The 23,750-nt window shown below is 48.4% G+C and overlaps 1 pseudogene; it reads left to right on the forward strand.

Annotated features, from left to right (window-relative positions):
• The first annotated feature begins 5,659 nt into the window (after positions 1-5,659).
• LOC130120393 (dehydrogenase/reductase SDR family member on chromosome X-like) overlaps positions 5,660-23,750 on the forward strand; it is a 42,233-nt pseudogene continuing 24,142 nt past the window's right edge.

Raw genomic sequence — 23,750 nt, forward strand, 5'->3', positions numbered from 1 at the left:
ATATTGTTAGTATTAGTATTAATAGCAGTAGTAGTCAGACTCACATAGGCGAGGTGGCTCTTTCATTGTTACATTGTCGGTATCTGCAGTGGGAAGTGGTACTTGGGAAATGTGGTTTGTACATAATGCCACATGGTCTCAAAAGTTTGGAAACCTCTGGTTTATTCATATTCATTTATATTTGGGCTAGTGGTGTGTAAAAACGAGGCATACTCCAAGTTAACAGTTAATGGGCTTTAGTGTCGAACTGTATGTATCAACAATACAGAGATGAACTGACGCACGCAGGAGACTGCGTGCCTTACGTAACATTGATTACAGCTAACATCCACTGGGCGGTGCTATAATACCACCCGTAACATCTCCCTTTCCTTCAAGTAAACAAAACACTTCTTGAAATAACAACTTGTGAACTTCCCCCAAGACATGGTCATGTCTAGATCTCAAAAACAATTAAACTATCTTCCCCCTCCCCCCTTCCCTTCAGCCACTATCCCCAGACTGCCTAAACACTGAACATTAGAACCAGTCCATGTGGGCTTATAGGTTCAGTCTGTTGGGAGGCCATATCTGACGGCCATATCAAGAGAGAGCAGGGGAATGGGGTGACGATGGGACAGCAGAGGTGTTCAAAATCTGTAGTGGGCCCGGAGCCCGTGGACTGCTGTAGAGCCTGCCGGGAGAGGGTTGAGGAGAGAACGTGCATGCCCTCTCAACCTCCAACATTTCGCTCTGTGGCTGAGACCCACTGCCTTCAGATGAAGGCCCCTCTGCGCCAGCCCTAGGGTTTTGTGATGGCCTTGGCTCTGCCATACGTAGATCGACTCGATTGCGATGATACAAGGAGCCTCGACCTCTACCGGATACGACCATGGGGCTACTTTCTGCAGACACACTCCCCGTCACCAGATGCAAGTCCTGTCCCCTGATGGTGGTTTCATCCGAACTGCTTCTCCCACTGTGTGCTCAGGTAAGTCCTTAGCAGTCCTGTCATAGATGAGCTTCGAGATTTGTTTCCTGTGCCGCAGTTTGTCTACAACATCCGTAATGACGTGTGGCTCAAGAAGTGCATCAACCACTGGCAGAGCTGACTTCAAACACTGTGACATCAGTCGGGTGTTGGGGTGTTTCTCCATTTTAAGATTGCCTTCCAGGCATCCTCGCCATCCCGTAGTGCTTTCTTGCATAGGTTCTTTGCAATTTTGACCGCTGCTTCCGCCTTCCCGTTGGCCTTGGGATGCCTTGGTGAGGTGGTGATATGGTCAAACCCCCACTCCACAGCGAATTGGTGGAACTGACTACAGGCGAACTGGGGCCCGTTGTCAGAAATGACCCTGTCAGGTTGCCCATAAGAGCAAATTGAGCCTTGAATCGTTTTATTGTTGTCTCCACGCTAAGGTCTGGCAGAACATCAATCTCCCAGAAATCTTAGTAGTGATCAACTACCATCAGAAAGTCTTTCCCACTGTGTTGGAAAAGAACCAGACTTATGATTTGCCAGGGGCGTGTGGGCAGTTCATGGCTCAGCATTGTCTCCTTTTGCTGCTCAATTGCATACTCATTGCATGTAGAGCATTTACTGACATAATCCTTGATTTTGCTCTGCATTCCAGGCCAGTATATGGTCTCCCGTGCTTGTCTGTAACAGGCCTCACCACCGATGTGACTGCCATGTACTCTGGCAAGCATCTCAGGATGCAATGATTTTGGGATCACCACTCTTTGCCCCCTAAACAAGACTCCGTTCTGGACACTTAGCTCCTCTTTGATAGGCCAGAACTCTCTGACTGCCTGCTCTGTTTCATCCTTATCAGCGGGCCAAGCCTTCAGGATAGTAGACTTCACGACTTGCAGCTGTCTGTTATTGTCTGTGTTTTGCTGTATCTGTAGCAGCCTTTTGTCCGTGACATTCAGATAGTCGGCCATATTTATTTCCTCAATTGCCAGCTGCTCATCCACCATACTGCAGACTGTGTGCTCTGCATGCATAGAGCCAGGTGTGTTTTGGAAGTGACAGCCCTGCTTAATGTGTCACTCACAAACATGTCCAGTCCTGGATTGTAGATCACCCTCAGGTCTCCACTGTGATATTGTCTCGACTGAACAGATAATGATGGAAATGCTGGCAGGCAAATACTATGCTGAGGCATTCCTTCTCTATCTGCGCATAGTTTCGCTCTGTAGGAGTGAGTGCCCTCAATGTGAAAGCAATAGGCTGTCCCTCCTGCATCAGACAGCAGCCCATGCCATGCTGGCTGGAGTCACTCTGTACTGTGATGGGTTTTGACCCATCATAGTATCGGAGCACAGGTGTCTGTGTCACAAGCTGCTTTATCTCCCTGACAGCTACATCGTGCTTCGGCAGCCAGTGCCAGACTGTGTCCTTGTCTGTGAGTCTTCTCAAAGGCTCGCATACTTCTGAGAGCCGCGGGAGAAACTTAGCCAAGTATGTGACGAATCCGATGAGTCTCCGCACACCCTTGACGTCGGATGGGGCTGGCATGTCCAAAACCGCTCTGACTTTCTCCGGGTCAGCTTTTAGACCTGCAGCCAACAGGATGTGGCCATAGAACCACACCTCAGACACTCTAAACTGAAGTTTCTGGACACTGAGCCACAGTTTCACTTGTTTACAGTGGTCCAGAAGGGCTACCAGCTTGTCATCATGGTCCTTGTTTGCCTCCTCCTCGCTGTCGCCACAACCAACAATGAGGATGTCGTCATCTATAGGCTCCACTCCCTCAAGCCCTTCCAACAGCTCATGCTGTTTCCTCTGGTAGACCTCTGGGGCTACTGACACACCAAACGGAAGTTTCAACAATTTCTTCCAGCCCCAGGGGGCCCAAAAGGTGGTCATGAGGCTGCTAGCCTCATCCAGTTTACACTGAAGAAAAGCATCTCTTGCATCGACCAGTGTGAAGACCTTGGCTTTAGGCAGTTTATAGAGCACATCCGCCAGTACGAGCGCCTGAGTGCCTGGTTGAGATGGTGCGGCTGTAGACATATACGCAGCTTTTCTGGTCTTTTGACTATGACCATATTGCTGATCCAATCCGTGGGCTCACTGACTGATGTGATATGACCCTCTCTTTCATATCGGTCGAGCTGAGCCTTCACAGCTTCCTTCATAGCCACTGGAATATTGCGTGGTGCACTCTGCACCGGCTGAACCGCTGGATCCAAGTCGAAATGAACCTCTCCGGGGAGTGCCTCCACAGGACCAGTGAAGACATCCTGATATGCTCTGATGATTGTACTTCTGGTGAGAGGCATGGTGAGGCTGTCATCCACTGCGTTGAGCCCTTCTACTCTGAGCTCCTCTGGGATGGTGAAGTGTATGAGCCCCATCTCCTCTGACGTGGACCCTGACAGCAGTGGCAACTGTCCTGTATATACGACCTCACAATCCAACTTGTATTTACTGCCCCGTACAACACACTCAGTGGTAAGGACCCCAAATGATGGCAAGTACATTTTCAGTGTGGTGCTACTATGCTTTAGTTTCTCTCTGGAAGCTAGCCTCTTCTTGTCCCTGAGACTCATGACGTTGCATGTAGCTCCTGAGTCAAGCTGGCATCTCTGTAGTTTGCCATTTAGGCGAAGATTGACAAACCATTTCGTGCCTTTTGTTCCCACTGCACCAATGCTTTCTGTTGCATACACATAATGTGTGTCCATGACTGTGCTGTCTTTATCCATGTTCAGTCCCTCAACTGCGTGGAGTTTGCCATCCTTTTTCTTATTTTTATTGCAAACTCTCGCAAAGTGATCGGCTGTGCCACAAGCAGTGCAGGTCTTGCCATATGCTGGGCAGTGTTCTCTTCCCCACTCATGTGCTGTGCCACAGTATTTGCATGCGGAGAGGCCCCCACCTTGTGATCTGGGGTGCCCACTCATTTTTTTCTGTAGTACTGTCTGATCTTTTGATTGTTTGTTTCCCTTCAACATTGACATTGTCCACAAGTGATCTCTCCTGCTCCATGGATCTCAACTGCAAATCACTCAGCTCTGCTGCTCTGCATGCTTCAATAGCACTGGCTAGAGTCAAGTCCTTTTCCCTTAACAACCGTCTGCGTGTGCCCTCTTTAGCAACGCCGATGACTATTCTGTCCCTGATTAAGTCATCTCTTAGGGCTCCATATTCGCATGTGGATGAGAAAGCTTCCACGTGGCGGGTTTGAAATGCCTTTCCAATGAGTCCAGTATGACGGTCGCGTCTTCTTGCTGTGCGTCGGTCAGATCTAAGTTGTGCTTGTAGACATGTTGACATTCAACTCCCATGACACCCCTCAGAGTCGCCGCCTGGACCTTCTTGTCCTTGTCCACCAGCCCTGTGGCTAAAGCATAATCTTCATATTCTGCTCGGAAGATTTCCCAATTCGCACTCAGGCTGCCACTGAGCTTCATCGGAGCTGGCGGGGGGTATGGTCGCGGCCATGGCTATTCACTGCTGTCCCTGCAGTACGGCTAGCTAGCATTAGCAAACCAAAAAAACTTGCAAAACTCTGCTGGGTTTATTGGGAGAAGGATGCGGAATATGGAGCTGCCAGGGAAGAGGGAAAGGGGAAGGCCAAAGAGGAGGTTTATGGATGTGGTGAGGGAGGACGTGCAGGTGGCTGGTGTGACAGAGGAAGATGCAGAGGACCGGAAGTGATGGAAACGGATGATCCGCTGTGGCGACCCCTGACGGGAGCAGCCGAAAGTAGTAGTAGTAGTGGTAGCAGTAGATTTGGTCAGAGTGAGTAAAATGCTCTTGACAGTAGGAACAGCAACATAGGAAGTCATTTTCATCCAGACGAAATTACTGACTTTTAGTAGCCATTCATGCTTGATTGGCAGAGGCGGAGCTTCTGAACAGGCAAGCCAGGCAACTGCTTGGAAGACCCAGGCAGTAGGGGGCCCCCGAGAGCTGACAGAATTTACTCCAAAGCAGTGACCGCAACACCCTCCGCCTTAAACAACCAATGGACGATTTGCAATTACATAACATCACAGTAGGATACCTCCCTTGTAGGGGCCCCATGTCTTTCGCGTGGCACATGCATTGCCTGCGCCCTTCGAAAGTGAAGGCTACTCCCAGCGTCCACACCACACAGTTTATATTTCGTATATTTTTTGTTGGTGTCAGATTATTTATAACATACTGTGGCTGGGGGCCCCCTCCTGAGAATTTTTGCCTAGTGCCCCAGCAGAACCTAGCATTGCCACTGTGGATTAGGATCGCCTCTGTTTATGATGTGTAATCCTCCAAGAGAAACCAGGTAAAATACAGAGTAAACTGAAGTTTCCAACAACTGTTGACAGAGACGTCTTAAGGCAGACCAGTTCTGCGTAATATTTGCGCAAACGAATCTGCTAAATTTGTGGGTACTGACATTTTGACCACACCGAAGCTTTGCAGAAAGTAGCAGTGTGGGGGGGGGGGGATGCAGTCGTACAGATTTGTTCACAAGATTTGGCAGACAAATCTCATATCATTGTTCAACAAAAAGTTTTTTCACAAACCACTGTCTCTGCAACAGGCTTGAATGTAACTTCCTGTTGGAAATATCTCGTATCAAAATGACCCGGAGGTTTCTTTTCTAAAGAAAGAAGTGGTATCTTTATCAAATCATATTCTCATTGCCATCTGTCTGTCCCCTTCCGCCTCGGCCTAGTGATGCCCAGACAAGATGGCAAGGTTGCCATAGTGACGGGAGCAGCCAAGGGAATCGGCTATGAGGTGGTTCACCACATGGTCAGCCTGGGGGTACGTGTTATCATAGGTACAGTATCGGTAGTAGACCGTTTGCATTACGTTCTTGAAGAGAAAGGTTGATTTTGTTTGCCTGACCTGACAAATCAACCATTTTCAACCCCATAACCCCTAAAGCACATTTCATTTATATTTCATTTATATTTTGATTTCATTTTTTGTTGTTGTTGCAATACATTTGAATAACTCAACATGTTAGTTAGACTCGGAAGAAAAATCAGGTTAGAGTTCACATCGGGTAATAATGATGGATTACATTTATATAGCGCTTTATCTGGACCCCCAAAGTACTTCACGGGTAGAAGGGGAACACTCACTCCAAACACCACCAATGTGTAGCGCCACCTGGGTGGTGCATGGCCGCCATTTTGCACCAGAACGCTCACCACACATCAGCATGAGATGGAGATGGGGGGGGGTCGTTGGGCCAGTTACACAGGGGATGATGTGGTGGCCAGATGGAGAGAGCCAGGCTGGGAATTTTGCCAGGACATCGGGGGACTCCCTGCTCTTTTGCGATAAGTGCCATGGGATCTTTAATGACCACAGTGAGTCAGGGCCTCGGTTTAACGTCTCATCTGAAGACGCGCTGGGATGTTTTTTTTTTGACCAGATGGAAGACTGCCACCCAACTGGCCCGCCAACACCACCTCCAGCTGCAACTCTGTCTTCAAATGAGGTCTCCCATCCAAGAACTAGCCAAGCCCATATCTGCTTAGCTTCTGTCGTTCGGCAGAGCCAGGGTACATGGTGGTATGGCTGCCTGCATTTATTGCTCCACAGGATATGATAATCCTTGGGTCATGTTCCAGAGTGGGTATTCATACAAGAGCACGTTTGGGACACCAAGCTAATGCAATAACCTGTGTTCTTCCCCAAATTCCCTAAACTACCACTGGCTGCAGTAGACATTTACTTTCGCCATGAATACGCCCGCCCATTTTGGGTCAAAAACATACTTTACATTTATTGTGCATACGCAAGATGGCTACCACGTGGTAGCCTGCAGTCGTAAGGTGCAATACCTGCATAAACTGTGGAGACAGTATAGCCTAGAGGCAGTAACCACTTCTTTCTTTCTTTTTTTTAATTTTTGGATTTCCCCCCTTTTTCTCCACCCCCTCTCTGTCGATCCGGGGAGGGCTGCAGACTGACTACCACGTGTCTCCTCCGACACGTGTGTAGTTGCCAGCCGCGTACCTGACAGTGAGGAGTTTCTCCAGGGGAAGGTAGCGCGTGGGAGGATCACGCTAGTGCCCCAGCTCCCCCTCCCTCCTGAGCAGGCGCCCCGACCAACCAGAGGCGGTGGCTATATTAGAATAGACGATGACAGAGATTGTCCCTGACCTGCCCCCTAGTGGATATATCGTTTTAGACCTCCAGCCAGACAAAAAGTTCGCAGACGAGCATGTGAAAAACGCCACTTGCGTGGCAACCAGTTCGCGCATGCGTAATACAGTTAAAGTGAAGAATGTGTTTGGCCTTGTAGGAGGCATCCTTCAGTATGTGTTTGAAAACTAGATTATTATCGTATGGATGCGATTTTCTTCCTGCTGTAACACTATAGTTCGACACGATATAGTCTTCACTGTCTCCGGGGTGGAGATAAAGCACTCGGGTCCCACTGACTTCTTTCGTTATTCTCAGGCCGAACGGCACGGTATCGACAGATATCCAGTCTGTTTACCACTTCGCTCATTACCCCGCACGCTCCCTCGCTCGCGCGTCCCCCACTAGAGGTGACCCCCACCAGGAAACGCTCCCTCGGAACGAAAGCAAAGCGGTCAAAACCTGTATAACTACTATACCCTGACTGACATAACACATGTCACATTACCCACGCATTCTCCATTTTTAAAATAACTAATAGCAGAACATTGTTCAATCTTGACCTCAATCCTAACCTTACAGTGTTAAGTTTAGAATTGACAATAGTTTTACAGTGGGTTCAGAAAGTACTCACTTTAAGGCCTAAACCGTAGTCCATATTGGATGATGCACCCCCCCCCCAGTATTCTGATGATGCACCCCCCCCAGTATTCTAAAATGATTAAATGGTCCCCCTTATATTGAGGTTAATGATGAAAATCAGTTTTTCCTTTTTTTTTTGTAATCAGTTTATGGAAATCAGCCGAAACAAAATCGTTCATCATGGCTACTTTCCTCTCCGACCGATTTGAATAGATCATGTTATGTGTGAACGTTGGGAACATTAACGTACTGGACGGTTTGTGATGGGGCATTGTTTGTGTAACCCTGTGCTCACACCGAAAGCAGCATGAGCAGCACGAGCGGCCGGCAGTCGCTCATTTCCTATGAGGGCCGATGATGCGTCTTAGCTCCCACCGTGGCGGCAGCGGCAGCTGAGTTTGACCTTATGCAGAAAAGTGATGCTGCGCCGAAGCAGCCACCAACTGCAGGCGGGGATTTCTTACCAGTGTGACATCGATACTACAGACTTTAAAGGCGGTTGCAGTGGTACTCAGCCATGTGCCACGGAGAGCCCTGTGTGTATGGATTTTCATTCCAACCCAACACTACACGGTAGCTGGTTTTACCGATGAGTGGAAGGGGTATTAATTAGTGTAATTAGCTAGTGTGGTACTGGGCTGGAACAACAACCCTGCATTCACATTGCCCTTCAGGGTACCAGCAAGAGTTAAAGGGAAGGTTTACAAGATGGTAGTGAGACCAGCTATGTTACATGGTTTGGAGATGATGGCACTGACGAGAAGACAGGAGGTGGAGCTGGAGGTGGCAGATGATAAGATTTTCACTGGGAGTGATGAAGAAGGACAGGATTAGGAACGAGTATATTAGCGGGACAGCTCAGGTTGGACGTGTAATGTATTGGGACTTATGTTAATACGCATGCTCTCTGGTTAGTCTTTGATGGGGGGCTCTCGTGAGACGAGACCAGGAAGTAATGTTAAGTATGAGCCGAACTGGAGGGAACGCAGATGTAGCCTGATGGCTGAGAATCCTAAATTTGCTAAGTTCTAAGTAAAGAGTTCGTTTACAACCAATGTCTCTCTCGTCTCTAAGTCGAATCTTACAGGACGGTTCGGAGACAAAGCAAGAGAGACAAGATTGAGATGGTTTGGACATGTGTGGAGGAGAGATGCTGGCCTGAGGATGCTGAATATGGAGCTGCCAGGGAAGAGGAGAAGAGGAAGGCCAAAGAGGAGGTTTATGGATGTGGTGAGGGAGGACATGCAGGTGGCTGGTGTGACAGAGGAAGATGCAGAGGACAGGAAGAGATGGAAATGGATGATCCGCTGTGACGCCCCCTAATGGGAACAGCCGAAGTAGTAGTAGTAGTAGTAGTAGTAGTAGTAGTAGTAGTAGTAGTAGTAGATTCACATTGCCTTTCATGGCGTATAACTGAGCATCTTTGTGCTACCAAGCACAACTAATCATGATGTCTGCAGGAACACCCCTCCCCCCCTCCTGGCCATAACTGCTAAAGGGCTAGAAGTTGGCGCCTATAAGCTAGCAACCAGAGTGACTACAGAGGGGGTGGAGCAGAGACCGGGACGGCTCGGAAGAGTGGGGTAATTGGCCAAGTATAACTGTGCAGAATTGGCCTGAATGAAAGACCTACATTTTTCATGAAAAATGTAGGTCTTTCCTTTTTAGGAAAATAAATGTTCTTGATGGTCCTGTGTGATGGCCTGGTGGCCTGTCCTGGATGTCTCCCCGCCTGCTGCCCAATGACTTATGGGATAGGCTCCAGCATCCCCGCCACCCTAACAGCAGGACAAGCGGTTTGGATGATGGATGGATGGAAATGCTCTTGAATAAGAAATATTGCTTCATAGATGCATTGAGGTTATTGTGTTGGTGAAGTGGGAGATACGAGGGCGGACAGTAAGGGCCAGAAGATATTTGGGTTGCACTGCTATGTTTGAAAATAACATTAAATCATGGTGGGATTGATGGTTTATGAAAGCCGAAACTCACGAGTTAACCCTTGGAGAATCTGTGGGTTTACATCTACATTTTATAAGGTCACGTTCGTTCTCCATTGGCGATTCATTTGATGTGCTGAATCTGCAAGACCTGCAAGACCGGCACACGCCAAGAACAGCGTTACGATTTGATGAGCCGAGGCCCCCGGAACAAGACGGAAGAAAACCGCTTCCCTCTTTTAATATGACTACTGCAACGCCAGTGCCGGAGTACCTCTGGAATCTGAACTGAACACGAAAAACACTAAACCATCACAGTTACATCTGAAATCAATACAAACAGTAATTTGTAGTTTAATAGTATCTGTTTAATAGTAGTGGAATAGTATCGCCGGTTCAAATCCCCGTGTTTTCTCCCACTCCCCCGCCTCTCTCAGGTATTACATAGGGCTAAAGTCTTTTTAATCATTTTTTTTTGGACTGTCTTTCTAAGATTTCTATTTATCCATTCATTTTTATGCTAGTTTCTAGGTCAACATTGCAGAAGGGCAGAAGCGTCAGCGCAGCGGCCCAGACACCCTAAGCCCCCCAACACACTTCATAAATTGTAGAAATGGCTTCTCGACTCCAAGGCCCCTTCCACAGTGCCGCGCGGCAGCCAGTCACAAAGGGCGAGCCGGCCCTCCCTGTAAAATACAAACCAATTTCTCTCTCTTCCAGAAGCAATCTCATGATTTCAGACACTTCCTAGAACTTGTGACAGCAGAGGTCACAAGCTCGAGGAAGCTCAAAGATTGCCTCTAAATCAGGAGCCTTGCTTTATGACGGGGCTGCTTCCTTTCTCCCCGGTCTGGCGCGACACCCACATTATCGTAGCCGCCGCCGCACCCGCCCACCCCCGGACTGCTGTTTGCATGTGTGGAAGCAACAGTCAGAAATGTCCTATCTACAATTCAACATTATATCGACTTGACCGCCTTGTTTAAGGAGACAAACTCCCAACTGTGTGGCAACCAGTCTGACGCTCATGAATATTGCAAAACCCACCCGAGGCCTCTAAACCTGGACGACTCCCCGAGTTGGAGGGGTTCTGAATAAAGCTCCCGTGTCACACGGAGTCATCCTCAATCCCTGTTTATTTAGCATCCTCTTGTATTCAGGGCAGGAGGATGCTAAATAAACAGCATTTAGCATCTCATTGAATACAAGAGGATGCCAAATAGTGGTCGAGGATGACTTCTTATTTGGCCTCCTCGTGTATTCAAGAGGATGCTAAATAGTGGTCGAGGATGACTTCTTATTTGGCCTCCTCGTGTATTCAAGAGGATGCTAAATAGTGGTCGAGGATGACTTCTTATTTGGCCTCCTCGTGTATTCAAGAGGATGCTAAATAGTGGTCGAGGATGACTTCTTATTTGGCCTCCTCGTGTATTCAAGAGGATGCTAAATAGTGGTCGAGGATGACTTCTTATTTGGCCTCCTGGTGTATTCAAGAGGATGCTAAATAGTGGTCGAGGATGACTTCTTATTTGGCCTCCTCGTGTATTCAAGAGGATGCTAAATAGTGGTCGAGGATGACTTCTTATTTGGCCTCCTCGTGTATTCAAGAGGATGCTAAATTGTGATTCGGAAGGAGTCCTGATACGAAACGATACACGAATCCTCTCGTATGCTCTCGCGAGCCCCTTTCAGATCGCAGACGCTTTCTTCCAGATACACAAAGCAAACCCGGGGAATTCAGTCGCGTCAGACCTCCTCGTGCCCCGTGATCCCTCCCGAAGCGTCACCTCATCTTTTTATACTGATCTTGAAAAAATGGCAGATGGTCTAGATGTCTTACTATGTATACCGTATCATCCATATGATATGCTGTCATATGGTGTACTTTGACAAAATGCGGTTACTTTCTCACCCCGCCCCCTGGGTAAATGTTTTTGGTACCAAAAGGCAGTTCTTGTAAAAAACAAAAACCCTGCATTTAAGTTTGGGGTGAAACGGGTCAAATTCAGGGAAGGTGTACAATTCATGGCATCTCATTTACCCGGTACAGTGTTGAGCGTAATTCCCCTTTATGAGCGTCGTGGAAAGATCCTCTTACCCTGTCGTGCTCGGCCGGTTCATCTATTCTGCAGCACCCACACCGTGAATGATTTCCTCAAGGCCACATTTTACTCGTCAAGCATTGTGCGAGAGAAACGTTTGACCTTGGTACCGCGTAAATGTTTGGGGCCACATTCGCAAAACGTGAATATGCTCGACCCAAGCGTGGGCGGTATAGATTTGTTTTCACCGAGGCAGATTTGTGCCGTGCACGTGGACTTCCTCCGTCCTGCACAACACAGAAGGGCTGACCTCTTTCAGCCCTGCCCTGCACCAAGGTAGAGGATACATCAGACTAAATGATGTAATGCCCTTGAAAAGGCCTGCACGATAATCCAAGATTAATGCAGGTCCGGGCCGTGGCTGGCCGGCGCTGTGTGTGCGCATTACAAAAACAAATACATTGTGTACCGGTGTGTTGCTCTGCATGTGCAAAAGAGCGTTTGTGTGCGCAATGAGGAGAAGTTGGGTTACATGGGTGTTTGTGTCTTCGCTGGTAGGTGTCTCTGTGCCATTTTTGCGTGTGTCTGCATCTAAGTACAGCTGGCAAGAAGACCAGAAGGTAAAACAGCCCTATAGACTAGCTTCCTCTCACACATTTCTCCCCCCCCGACCCTTCCCTTTTTCTGCCCCCTCTCTTTCTGTCTGTCCCCCCGTCCTGTCTGTCATTGTGAAGCAGACGATATTTGTGTGCGCACACACCCTCGGTCAACAGAAGGGCTGTCCCCGGTGTCATAAGAGCTCGTGTTTTCCCTTTCTCTGCCTCCAAACTCATCCATATTTTGTCTCCCACTGCCCCACCTCCCTCTTCTCTCTCCCTTCCCTTTACTCCCACCGTCTCGCCCCTGGAACACTATTTATGTTCCCCGTATTTCTCTCCAAGCCCCTTCTGCAGCTCGCCCTACAGCAAGCAATTTCCCAGCAACTTCGGCTGCAGCAAAGAGCCGTGTGCGATGTCACGTTGTACAACTTCAACGTTGCTAGGGCAACACTTTCCTGTCATTGAAACCGCAGTTGCTGACCAATCAGAATTAGTTGCATATATGTGTAATTCCGTTTACAGTGGCAGCCCAATGACCGCCCTGTGGTGGCCTTGCGGCCTGTCCAGGGTGTCTCCCCGCCTACCGCCCAATGAGTGCTGGGATAGGCTCCAGCATCCCCGCCACCCTGAGAGCAGGATAAGCGGTGTGGATAATGGATGGAGGGATGTAATTCTGTTTAGCATGGCTATGCAGCAGCCAGCTAGCTGAAGGGATTTGTGATATGAACAACAACAAGACTAACACAAACAATGTTCAAATAACAAATGGTTAATGCTAGCTAGCTAACGATAGCAAATGTTGTTTATAAGGTTGCCAGCCGTCCTGTTAAATTCGAAATCTTCGGGCGTCCGGGTGGTGTAGCGGTCTATTCCGTTGCCTACCAACACGGGGATCGCCGGTTCGAATCCCCATGTTACCTCCGGCTTGGTCAGGCATCCCTACAGACACAATTGACTGTGTCTGTGGGTGGGAAGCCGGATGTGGGTATGTGTCCTGGTCGCTGCACTAGCGCCTCCTCTGGTCGGTCGGGGCACCTGTTCAGGGGGGGAACTGGGGGGAATAGCGTGATCCTCCCGCATGCTACGTCCCCCTGGTGAAACTCCTCACTGTCAGGTGAAAAGAAGCGGCTGGTGACTCCACATGCCCTGAGAGATGTCTTGATGTGGTTATGCATGGTATGGATGGATATTATGGTATGGATGGGACTTCTCACAACCAAGTATGTGGGCATTTTTACGTCATAGCTGAAGATACTACTGAAGGCAATGCAGGTGTAAGAGCAAGACCCGTAATTTCTGGACAAAATGAGCATGATGCAATAATCAAATATTTGTTGTAGGCCCACAGTATAGCCGGAGCTCCCCCCCCCCCCCCCAGCCGGCGTTCCTCATTCCCATTTTAGGAAGTTGGCAGCCCCAGTTGTCGATCAACATCGGATGGAAGCCTTTTGGCATCGCGACATTAGATAGACGTTACACAGACTGCCGAAATAACTGGGGTCAACAGACCTTACCGGAAGGTTTGCAGAGCCTCTTCGTCTACCGTGAATACATCTACTCGAGTCATAGCTAGCTAGCTAGCTAAATCCCATGTTAAACTTACTTCAGTGAGCCATTTTGTGATGAATTAGAATAAAAAAAAACTGCTGAGATGTCTAGACTAAACCCAGGCGATGTTTTGGCAACCTTCAGTTTAGCTAATTGTCTCAGCTAAACGTTGAATCGAACTTCCCTGGGGATATTTGAGTCATTAGGGGACTAACCAAGCCGCCCGGACGCAGAATTATTACTATTTCTAACGAATGGGACGTGTCTGCACGTTGAGCACGTCTATCACACACCGCCGCACTGATGCTTTGTGACGCAAAAATCAGCTGTGTGACGCTGAACTGCTCCCCGCTGGCCGCAGAACTGTGTGGCAAGCAAGTCGCAGGCGGCGTCCGCCGAGGTCATCCAGGGTCCGACTTACCTGCAAGCCACAAAACGTTTGCTTTGTGTAGCGCGGCCTTCAACTCTCCTCGTTTCCCCCTCTCCGTCCTCTCTCACACAGGGGGGAAGGACAAGCAGGAGGGTCGGACGTCGGCCAGGCGGACCTGTGAGGAATACGCAGATGCCAAAGGTAACTGGCACGTACACACTTGATCGTATTCACTTGTACACACCGACACGCACACGCACACAAACTCACACACACACACACAGACATGCTCAGATGCTCACCCTTTTTTTGTTCTGCCAATCTTTTAAGATAAAGGGCAAGCTGCAGCGGTGTATCCCTCAGGCTTGTTTTTACAGTCTTCACTATCACGCACAAACACACAGGCAGACACACACACTCACAAACACTTGCAACACTCGCTCTCCCTCACACACACACACACACACACACACACATTTGCACACACACACACACACACACACACACACGCATTTGCACACATTCAGGTAAGAGCAAGCCACCAACCAATATAACCCATACAAAAACGAATTTGTGTCCTTGCAGCCGTGCAGTCCACACACACACACACACACACACACACACACACACACACACATTTGCACACACACACACACACACACACACACACACACACATTTGCACACACACACACACACACACACACACACATTTGCACACACACACACACACACACACACATTTGCACACACACACACACACACACACACACACGCATTTGCACACATTCAGGTAAGAGCAAGCCACCAATCAATATAACCCATACAAAAACGAATTTGTGTCCTTGCAGCCGTGCAGTCCAACACACACACACACACACACACACACACACACACACACACACACACACACACACACACACACACACACACACACACACACACACACACACATTTGCACACACACATGCACACAACTTGTAGATGTACATGTGTGCGCATACACTCGTATTTATTATCTCTGCTAGGCGATAGCCTGGAGGGGTTATTGCATTTGGTTTTGTGTGTGTGTGTGTGTGTGTGTGTGTGTGTGCGTGTGTCCGCGGCTAATCTCACAAACTACTGGATTTATCAGGCGGACTTGTTTCGTGCACGGTGAAGGCTGTATGATGAAGAACCCACTGCGCCCCCTGCTGTGAATCCAAACCTCTGCAAAACGTTTGTTCTCACCACCGCCGCTCCCTCTCTGGCTCGCTCCAGCAACGCCGCTCTCTGTCGCCGCCCGAGCGCCACCGTGCGCATGCGCGACTCGCATCCGCGGCCGAGTCAGATCGGGCAGCGATGGGGTCAAACCAAAGCGGTGTGTATTTGGTAGGAGTATTTCACCGGCCGGCAGCTCGTTCACCGCTGGTCTCGGCACAGGAGAGGTGGAGGAACACTGGAGGGCCAACAATAAGTCACCTTGTTCACTCCGCTACAAACACACAACTTCAAGAGCGGGATTAATCCCGGTCACGGCGGGAAATCACCTCGGCGGCTACAATGAAACGTTTCCCACGGCCGAGCTGTTTCCTTACCGGTGGTTTATGAATGGAAGTCGGACAGCAGAGCAGCCATTCACCTCCATCCGCTTCATACCAGGAAAACCACCACGGTTCAACACAGCTCAAGTCTTTTTAATGAGGGTTTTGAAATTATGATATTATAGTAGCCTGATTGTAAACTATAATAGCCTGATCTCTGTCAGTTCATGTCAGACTCGGTCACATTCATACGATGGTCCACCTAGGTGAAGTAATACTTGGGGTAGTATTGGTCGAGGATCAATGACCACACTGGGTTATAGAACTCAGGTTTAATCGTGGCTCAGTAGGCAGACGTAATAACCATACATGGTAGTGGTGTAACCATAATAACAGTCCGGGTAGTACATAACACCTAGTGTAGTTCCAGTGGATATACATGGCGTTATATCACTACACTAGGAGGCTGCGCATCCTCAGTCTGACCGGCCAAACGTTTTTATCAGCTAGATTTTTTAGCTTAAGTGCAGCATATTAAAAACTTTCCCCCCCCCCTGTTATTTCCCGTTGAATCAACTTGGGCGTTGTGCAAAAGTCTTTGGTATTTCCCTTCTCGAAAAAAAGGGGGGGGGGTTTGTCGCCTAGATCGAACACTGGAGAAGGGGAGATAACAGCTGGCGGAGTTTGCTCATAGCAATGCAGCCTGCAATCTCTTTCTGTCGGTCTCTCTGTCTTATACACACACAAACACACAAACACACACACACACACACAGAGGTATTCGCTTGCAGGTATGCTGTCCAACCAGGGAGCGCTTGCGTGCTGGCTGCCCGGTGGCTGTGGGCCCTGTTACCGTAGCAGAAATGAATAATGATAATGGTTATAATGAGGCTGACTCTGTCTGGTGATGATGTACTCTTGACTTGAGGGAGCGTGCCGGGGTGGGTCGGTGAGAAGAGGAGGAGCGGGGGGGGGGGGGCATGGGCACAACGAGACAAGTGAACTCCATGGAATAAAGGGGAGGTAAAAGGAGGGGGAGGTGGAGGGTTGGGTGGAGATGGGCAGAGGAGAATCGTTAGGCAGACTGGCAAACCGTAGAAAACGCAGTAAAAGATGCCGGACTGAGGTGGTGAAGATGGTGAGATGGACAGGAGAGGAGGTGACCTAGACCAGTGTTTCTCAACCGGGGGTCCGCGGACCCCTAGTGGTCCGCGGTGTAATTGCAAGGGGTCCGTGAAAATAAAATATCGTTAAAAAAAAAGATCCTATGACATTTATAGAAATAGGATTATTTTACTCAAATGTGACTGAGACCTTTATCTACCTAAACTATAAAGGGTAACAGGACTTTTTTCTCTAATTACATCTGTTTCACAAGTGTAATTTGTTGTATTTTAATAAGAGATCTCGCTCCCGTTTGCATTGTTAAAAGTTACTGCATAAAAATCCTGTTGTTACATACATCTGAAAGTTACTGAATACATATTCTGTTTTGTTACATATATCTGAAAGTTACTGCATAAGAATTCTGTTTTGTTAACTATATCTAAGTTACAACTGAAAGCTCTTATTTTTGCCCCAAAGAGTGAATAAATGCTATAATGCAATTTAAAATGCAGTTTCTACTGTTTCTATCAAATTGCAACCCCCCTCCCCCAAGATCAGGTGGAGGGGTCCTCAGGGTAGATCAAAAATACGCAGGGGGTCCAGGACCCCAAAAAGGTTGAGAACCACTGACCTAGACAGTCAAATGGGGGGGGGGGTAGAAGAGGGGGGGTACAAGGAAAATAAGGTACTTGGAAGAAACAGCGCACGATGTGCGTGAGAGAGACGGGAATGAAATCGAGGGCAACGGTAGAAGGTGAGAGGACAGATAAACGCAGTAGAGTAGAAGAGAAGACCGGACAGGAGGGACGCGAAGAGACAAACGGATTTCTTAATCGACTGATCCGAGGCTACGCCGTCCCAATAAAATCTCCATATTGAGAAATGGTTTCCGCCGACCTCAAAAACGCACCATAAATTCCGGCATGTAACTGTTACCAAGAAACCCGGCGCCAAAATGGCCTCGAGTGTAAGGAGGCACCTAAGGTTCGTTCCAAGCAGTCAACGGAAATAATGTTCCCCAAGCAAGGCCGGGCAGGACTCGTAGGAGCCGTGTGAGGCGTCAAATTGAATAAGGCCGAGTAACGTCCTTGCAGCTAAATCACAAGGCAGACAACACACTAGTGTAACTCTAATGCAAGTGAGAGTGTGAATTGCCGGGTTGGTCACATTGTTGCTAAAACTCGACTATTATCTGTTGGCTCGTTACGTTTCTCCGCCGTGAAACAGAATCAGTAGGCCATCACTGCTTCTTTTTCAATAGCTCCACCCTAGCTGTGCGACTCGTGTTACTTACGGTTAGCCTTGTTGACTACACAAGTGCACGCGTAAACATTTTATACGTTAATTTGTGTTATATTCTCTCTCTCTCTCCTTCCCCTTCTGTCTTAGTGTGTTTGGTAAGGGTAAAACAGCAAAACGTGCCGCCAAAAGAAACTAAAACCTATCTCACAAATCTGACGGTAAATGGAAAGAGAGCTGAGGACGTGTTTTTCCGGTGGGACGTGGTGCGCCGCTCAACTAAAACAAGCCCCGGCAAGTCTCGTTTGGCCCCGCGGTGGAGGACGGGCCAGCTGGGTCCCTGCTTTCGTGTAAGTGGCTGTCAGGTACAGCGACAGTGGCTGTGCGGCCGGTGTCATTGAAGTCGATTTCCCTCGGCGGGGCCGTAGTGGAATTGATTACTCCTTTTGTAATTGGCAGGCACTGAGGCATGGGGAACAAGGGGGTGTCTGTCGCCAGATGCATATGCCCTGAATGAGAATGTGCGTGTGTGTGTGTCAGTCTTTGAGTGAAAAGGTAAGGGATTCTCATTAGTATGTGAAGCAGGAGCTTTAAACGTCTCTTTCCAAATGTCCTTTGGCATCTCTCCAAGTGTTTGCACACTTGTGTGTTGCGCTTGTGTGTTATGAAAGGAGGACAGACAGCTGAGCTTCATTATAGAGTCAGAGAGACTTGGTGACTGGCTGTTGGTTTGTAAAACAGATTTATGCCAGTGTTTTCTAACAGATTATAGCGATAAACATGTCATGTACCAGAAGCGGGCCTGGACGATACCAGTATAGCATGATGAAGGATGAAGGACCAGTATCTTGTGTTACATTCCCCAGGAAAATGGACAGGTAAGAACCCTAATGCAGGATTCACAGACAGGGAGGTGACAGCAACAGTCAGTTTAATGATCAAACAGGCACAAGTCGGTCTGAACAGGCAACCAGGTATACGGTGGGCAGGCAGACAAGCAAAACAGATTCAAGGCACAAGTTCAGTCCAAACAGGCGAACAGATCCAATGAGGGCAGGCAAGGGAAACAAGGTTCAGAAACCAGGCAGAAAACTTCAAAACCCAGGTAGACCGGCGGAACTAGTGGACGCTGGATTGCTTGGCTTACCAGACACGACACAAGATGATCTGGCAAATGAACAGGCAAAGCAGCGGACTATATGTGCTTGGAGGCTAGTCAGGGAATGGGGAACAGGTGTGGGACACACGGCTTTGACTGACGACAAAACCAGGGGAGGAACTGAAACGACAGGACAGGGCAGGTGAAAACGTCAAAATAGCCGAGTCAGTTTTATTTGTATAGCTCAATATCACAATATCAATATCACAGGGTGACGTACAAGAGTGGAGGAAGGTGCACACAGGTGGACTATATCTTATGTAGGAGGTGTGATCTGAAAGGGATTGGAGACTGCAAGCTGGTGACAGGGGAGAACGCAGCTAGGCAGCATCGGATAGTGGTCTGTAGGATGACTTCGGAGACTAAGAAGAGGAAGAGAGTGAAGGCAGAGCCAAGGATCAAATGGTGGAAGTTGGAGAAGCAAGACTGTTGTGTGGAGTTCAGGGAGGAGGTAAGACAGGCAGTGGGTGGTACTGAAGAGTTGGCAGATGGCTGGGCAACCACTGCAGAAATAGTGAGGGAGACAGCAAGGAAGGTACTTGGTGTGTCATCAGGACAGAGGAAGGAGGACAAGGAGACTTGGTGGTGGAATGAGGAAGTACAGCAAAGCATACAGAGGAAGAGGTTGGCAAAGAAGAAGTGGGATACTCAGAGAGATGAAGAACATAGACAGGAGTACAAGGAGATGCAGCATAAAGGGAAGAGAGAGGTTGGACACTAAGGAAGGAGACAAGTAATTGTACCGATAGCATCAAGACAGATTAGCCCTGACCCAAATGAGGTTTTGACCGATGTTGTTAGCGCGGTCAATTTAATCAAACCAAGACCCCTGAGAGCACGGCTGCTCCCTGCACTTTGTGAGGAGATGGGCGCTGAACGTTCAGCTGCGTTGTGTCACAGCGAGGCTAGGTGCCTCTCGCCAGGGAAAGTGTTCGCGAGTCTTTAAGCTCAGAGAAGAAATTTGTGTGTTTCTGGAGGAGCAGCGCATGCAGGAAGTTGCAAGCAGGTTTAGTGATGAACAATTTCTGATGAAAATGGCCTATCTCTGCGATATATTTGGAAAGCTGAAAGAATTAAATCTTCAGCTTCAAGGCAGACACAAGCGCCTTCCTCACCTGGCGGACAAGATCAGTGCATTCACCCGAAAGCTCGAGATGCGGGGCAAGGCACCTTGATCAAGGAAATACTGATTTCTTCGAGAATCTGAACGAATTTGTTGAAACCAGTGATTCTGGAGCCACAACAGCGATTTCGTGTGTTAAGGAGCACAGCTCTTCCCTCGAGAGGATTCTTTCAAAAATACTTCCCGAACAACAGTGCTCAGTATGACCGGGTGACGGGTCCATTCAGTGCAGCAGCACCTGCTGATTCCAGCTCTGCTGAAGAGGACCAGTTCATCGAGATGACATCTGACTCCACCCTGAGGCTGAGCTTTACGGCTCTGACACTGAGTGAATTCTGGCTTGGTGTGGAGAGGGAGTATCCACTCACCACATCCTATCTGTGATGAGCTTTTCTGCTGTTGTCTCACTCAACATTGAGCATGACTTGAGAGTGGCAGTATCCAGCCTGCAACCCCGTTTTGAAAAGAAGTGCAGTGCAAAACGGGCTCACTGCAGCCACTAATGCCATGATAAGACTTGAGCTCTTACAAAGTGACTTGCTCGTCGTCTTCCCCAAATATGTGCATTTGTTCTTTTGCTGCGCAGATTGAACTTTGTTACCGTTCTAGTAAAGTGGTTTTTAATTTTATTTCATTTTGCTTTTTGAAAAAGCTCTCAGACCGATGGAGCAATCTAGGGACAAATGTCACAAAAAGAGGTTTGAAAAAGTTGAAGTGGAACTTGCGTTTGTTATTTGCACAACAGAAATGACTAAAAGAAAAGTGAAAGGAATGTGATCTTGTCGGGTCGGGGGCATACATTTTTCTTCCTCCAAAGGGGGGCCTGACAAGAAAAGTTTGAGAACCACTGGTGTGATGCCATGTGTGAAATTGTGTAAAATTATTCAGCTGACCCCCCCCCCCTCCGGTTTTCCACTCATCATTGTTGCTTAATTAGAAAGAACACGCAAATATTGTTCCCAGGGCACGATGTGGGTCCATCTTGAAAATTGTATCAACAGGCAGAACCACTTTTTCTTTAACATTTGTTCAAAATGTATTAGGATAAACCCCTTGAGATGGGCTTTTCAAGGGGGTCCCAACATATATCACAATCACTACATAACAGAATTGACAACAGAAATACAGTAATGTACACACACACACAAAATAAAAAAATGGACAAACCACATGCATTAATTAATGAAAATATTTTATAAATTACAACCACAGGGTGGCCAATAGTAGAAAAACAATAGAATGGATGACCGAATACAGTCAGGTATAATAAAATAAATTCAGGGGCAAGTGGCTTGGGAGCTGTTGGATGAGGCCGGGGATCTCAAGCAGACAGCCTGAGGGCTGGACACAACCAATCTGGAGGGCGACCAGGATGCAGGACTGAAGGGCGAAGCAGCTTTGGCGGATGGGTGGGAGGATGACCAGATGTATGGGGCTGCTCTAGAGGATGGCATGGAGGCCTGCGATGTAAGCAGGACCACTCTGAAGGCCAGTGACATGGGTGGAACCGCACTGGAGGCTGGCGACGTGGGTGGGGCCACTCGGCCGGCGATGTAGATAGGACTGCTTGGGGGACCGGCGACATAGACAGGACCGCTCAGGAGATTGACCAGAAGGCAGGAAACCAGGAAGTCGGCGCTTAGGTGGCTGGCCAGAGCACAGGAGGAATCTGGTCAGAGGGCTTGGGACCGAGGGAACAGGAACTGGACAAACAGGAAACAGGGGGTTGGACCTCTGGAGTCATAGGACACAGGGCCACTGGGAATGCTGCAGACTTGAGAGACGGGGCTGCAGGGGATACAGGAAGCCGGCAATCTTGAAACTAGAAACCCAAAGACCCACTACTTCTGGAGGTCAGATTTGGCGATGGTGAAGTTGACTGTCTGATAGTTTGGAAGGTTTGACAGAGGGTCGGCGAAGACAGCCAAGTGCTGGCGAGCTGGCAGGGTGTCAGCGGTTCCAGCTGGCAGAGCGAGTGGATGCCGCATTGCTTGGCTTAACAGACAAACTAGTGATGTTTCCTGAGGTCCTCGGGTGTTTTGCGTCTTTCAACATCATACACCTTTGCTCCGGCGACCCAGCCAGGGTTGACCAGGCCCTTGCTTATGTCCCAGCAGCATTGGCATTGACCTCCAGATGGCTTTGGATCAGAAGGAGCGATGACGGTAGAAACTGCCGCGGGACCAGATGCCCATCAACACCAGCATCTCCTCCACCGACCACAAAACAGATTCGGACATTTTTGTTTGGTTTTTTTTGATTGAAAAAGGCAAATATCTACACGTTGCAATTGCAGCACTATCAGTGCTGGATGTAATGACAGTGCCATAAGATAGCGACACCGTATTACATGTGGCGTCACTGGATGTGACGGGAATGTAAAACCAATCATTAAATATCGATGTCACTAAGCCGCCCAGCCTGCTCGATCTGGCTGCATCAGCCCAGAAACGAGCATGGTTTAGAATCATTCCATGCCAAAATGTGCACTTATGGAAAGGCCATGGGAATGGTTACCTTCCGTGCTCAGGATCCTTCGGCCTTGCTATGGAAAACCCCTTTTAAATATGATCCTACCACCAAACGGATTTTGTTTTGTTATTTTGCCAGTGTTAATTAAATGAAAGCATCTTTGAGTTTTTAATAACGATATATTCATTTCTATGAGGGTTGAATGGATCAAAAAATGGCACACTGCGATAGTCATTTTTCACGTGCCATAATGCTGTGCATTCTTGTGTGCATGTGTCTTGTTTTCATGGGCAAGTTTGTGTCCCTGCAGTACGTGATAAAATGTGTGTATCCCCATGTGCAGTCATGCTGTGGTGCACTGCTTCCAGGATGACTGTAGGCACAGTTAATGGACGGTCCCTTGAACACTTCTAACGCAGCCGCGGTGATGGAACCGTGGAAATATGCTAATGAAGTTGGACTGCAAGTGTGTTTTGTCAATGAGGCTTAAGGCACTTTTCTGTAAATTACATACGCGCCATGTACCCCCCCCCTCCCAAGGTATGGTGTATTTCTGTATTTGTGCCACAGGCAGCACTGTCTGTCCACTAACTTTAGTCACAGTGCACTTGAAAGTAACACGTTTTTCCTCAAACCATCGGCCTGGATTAACAGTGTGACGTGACAGAGCTGTGGCAGCTATTTTCATTGTGTGCCTCTACCCACATCTGTGTGTATGGATACTTGTGTTCTGGCGGACCGTAACTGAATAAGTGTGTGGATGGATCGATGTCTTTGTTTTCCTGGCCAAAACTGAACTTGTGCCTGCCAATATATCCACCCATCCATTATCCGAACCGCTTATCCTGCTCTCATTGTCGCGGGGATGCTGGAGCCTATCCCTGCAGTCATTGGGTGGCAGGT

Source organism: Lampris incognitus, chromosome 11, assembly GCF_029633865.1.
Source record: "Lampris incognitus isolate fLamInc1 chromosome 11, fLamInc1.hap2, whole genome shotgun sequence".
Lineage (NCBI taxonomy): Eukaryota > Metazoa > Chordata > Actinopteri > Lampriformes > Lampridae > Lampris > Lampris incognitus.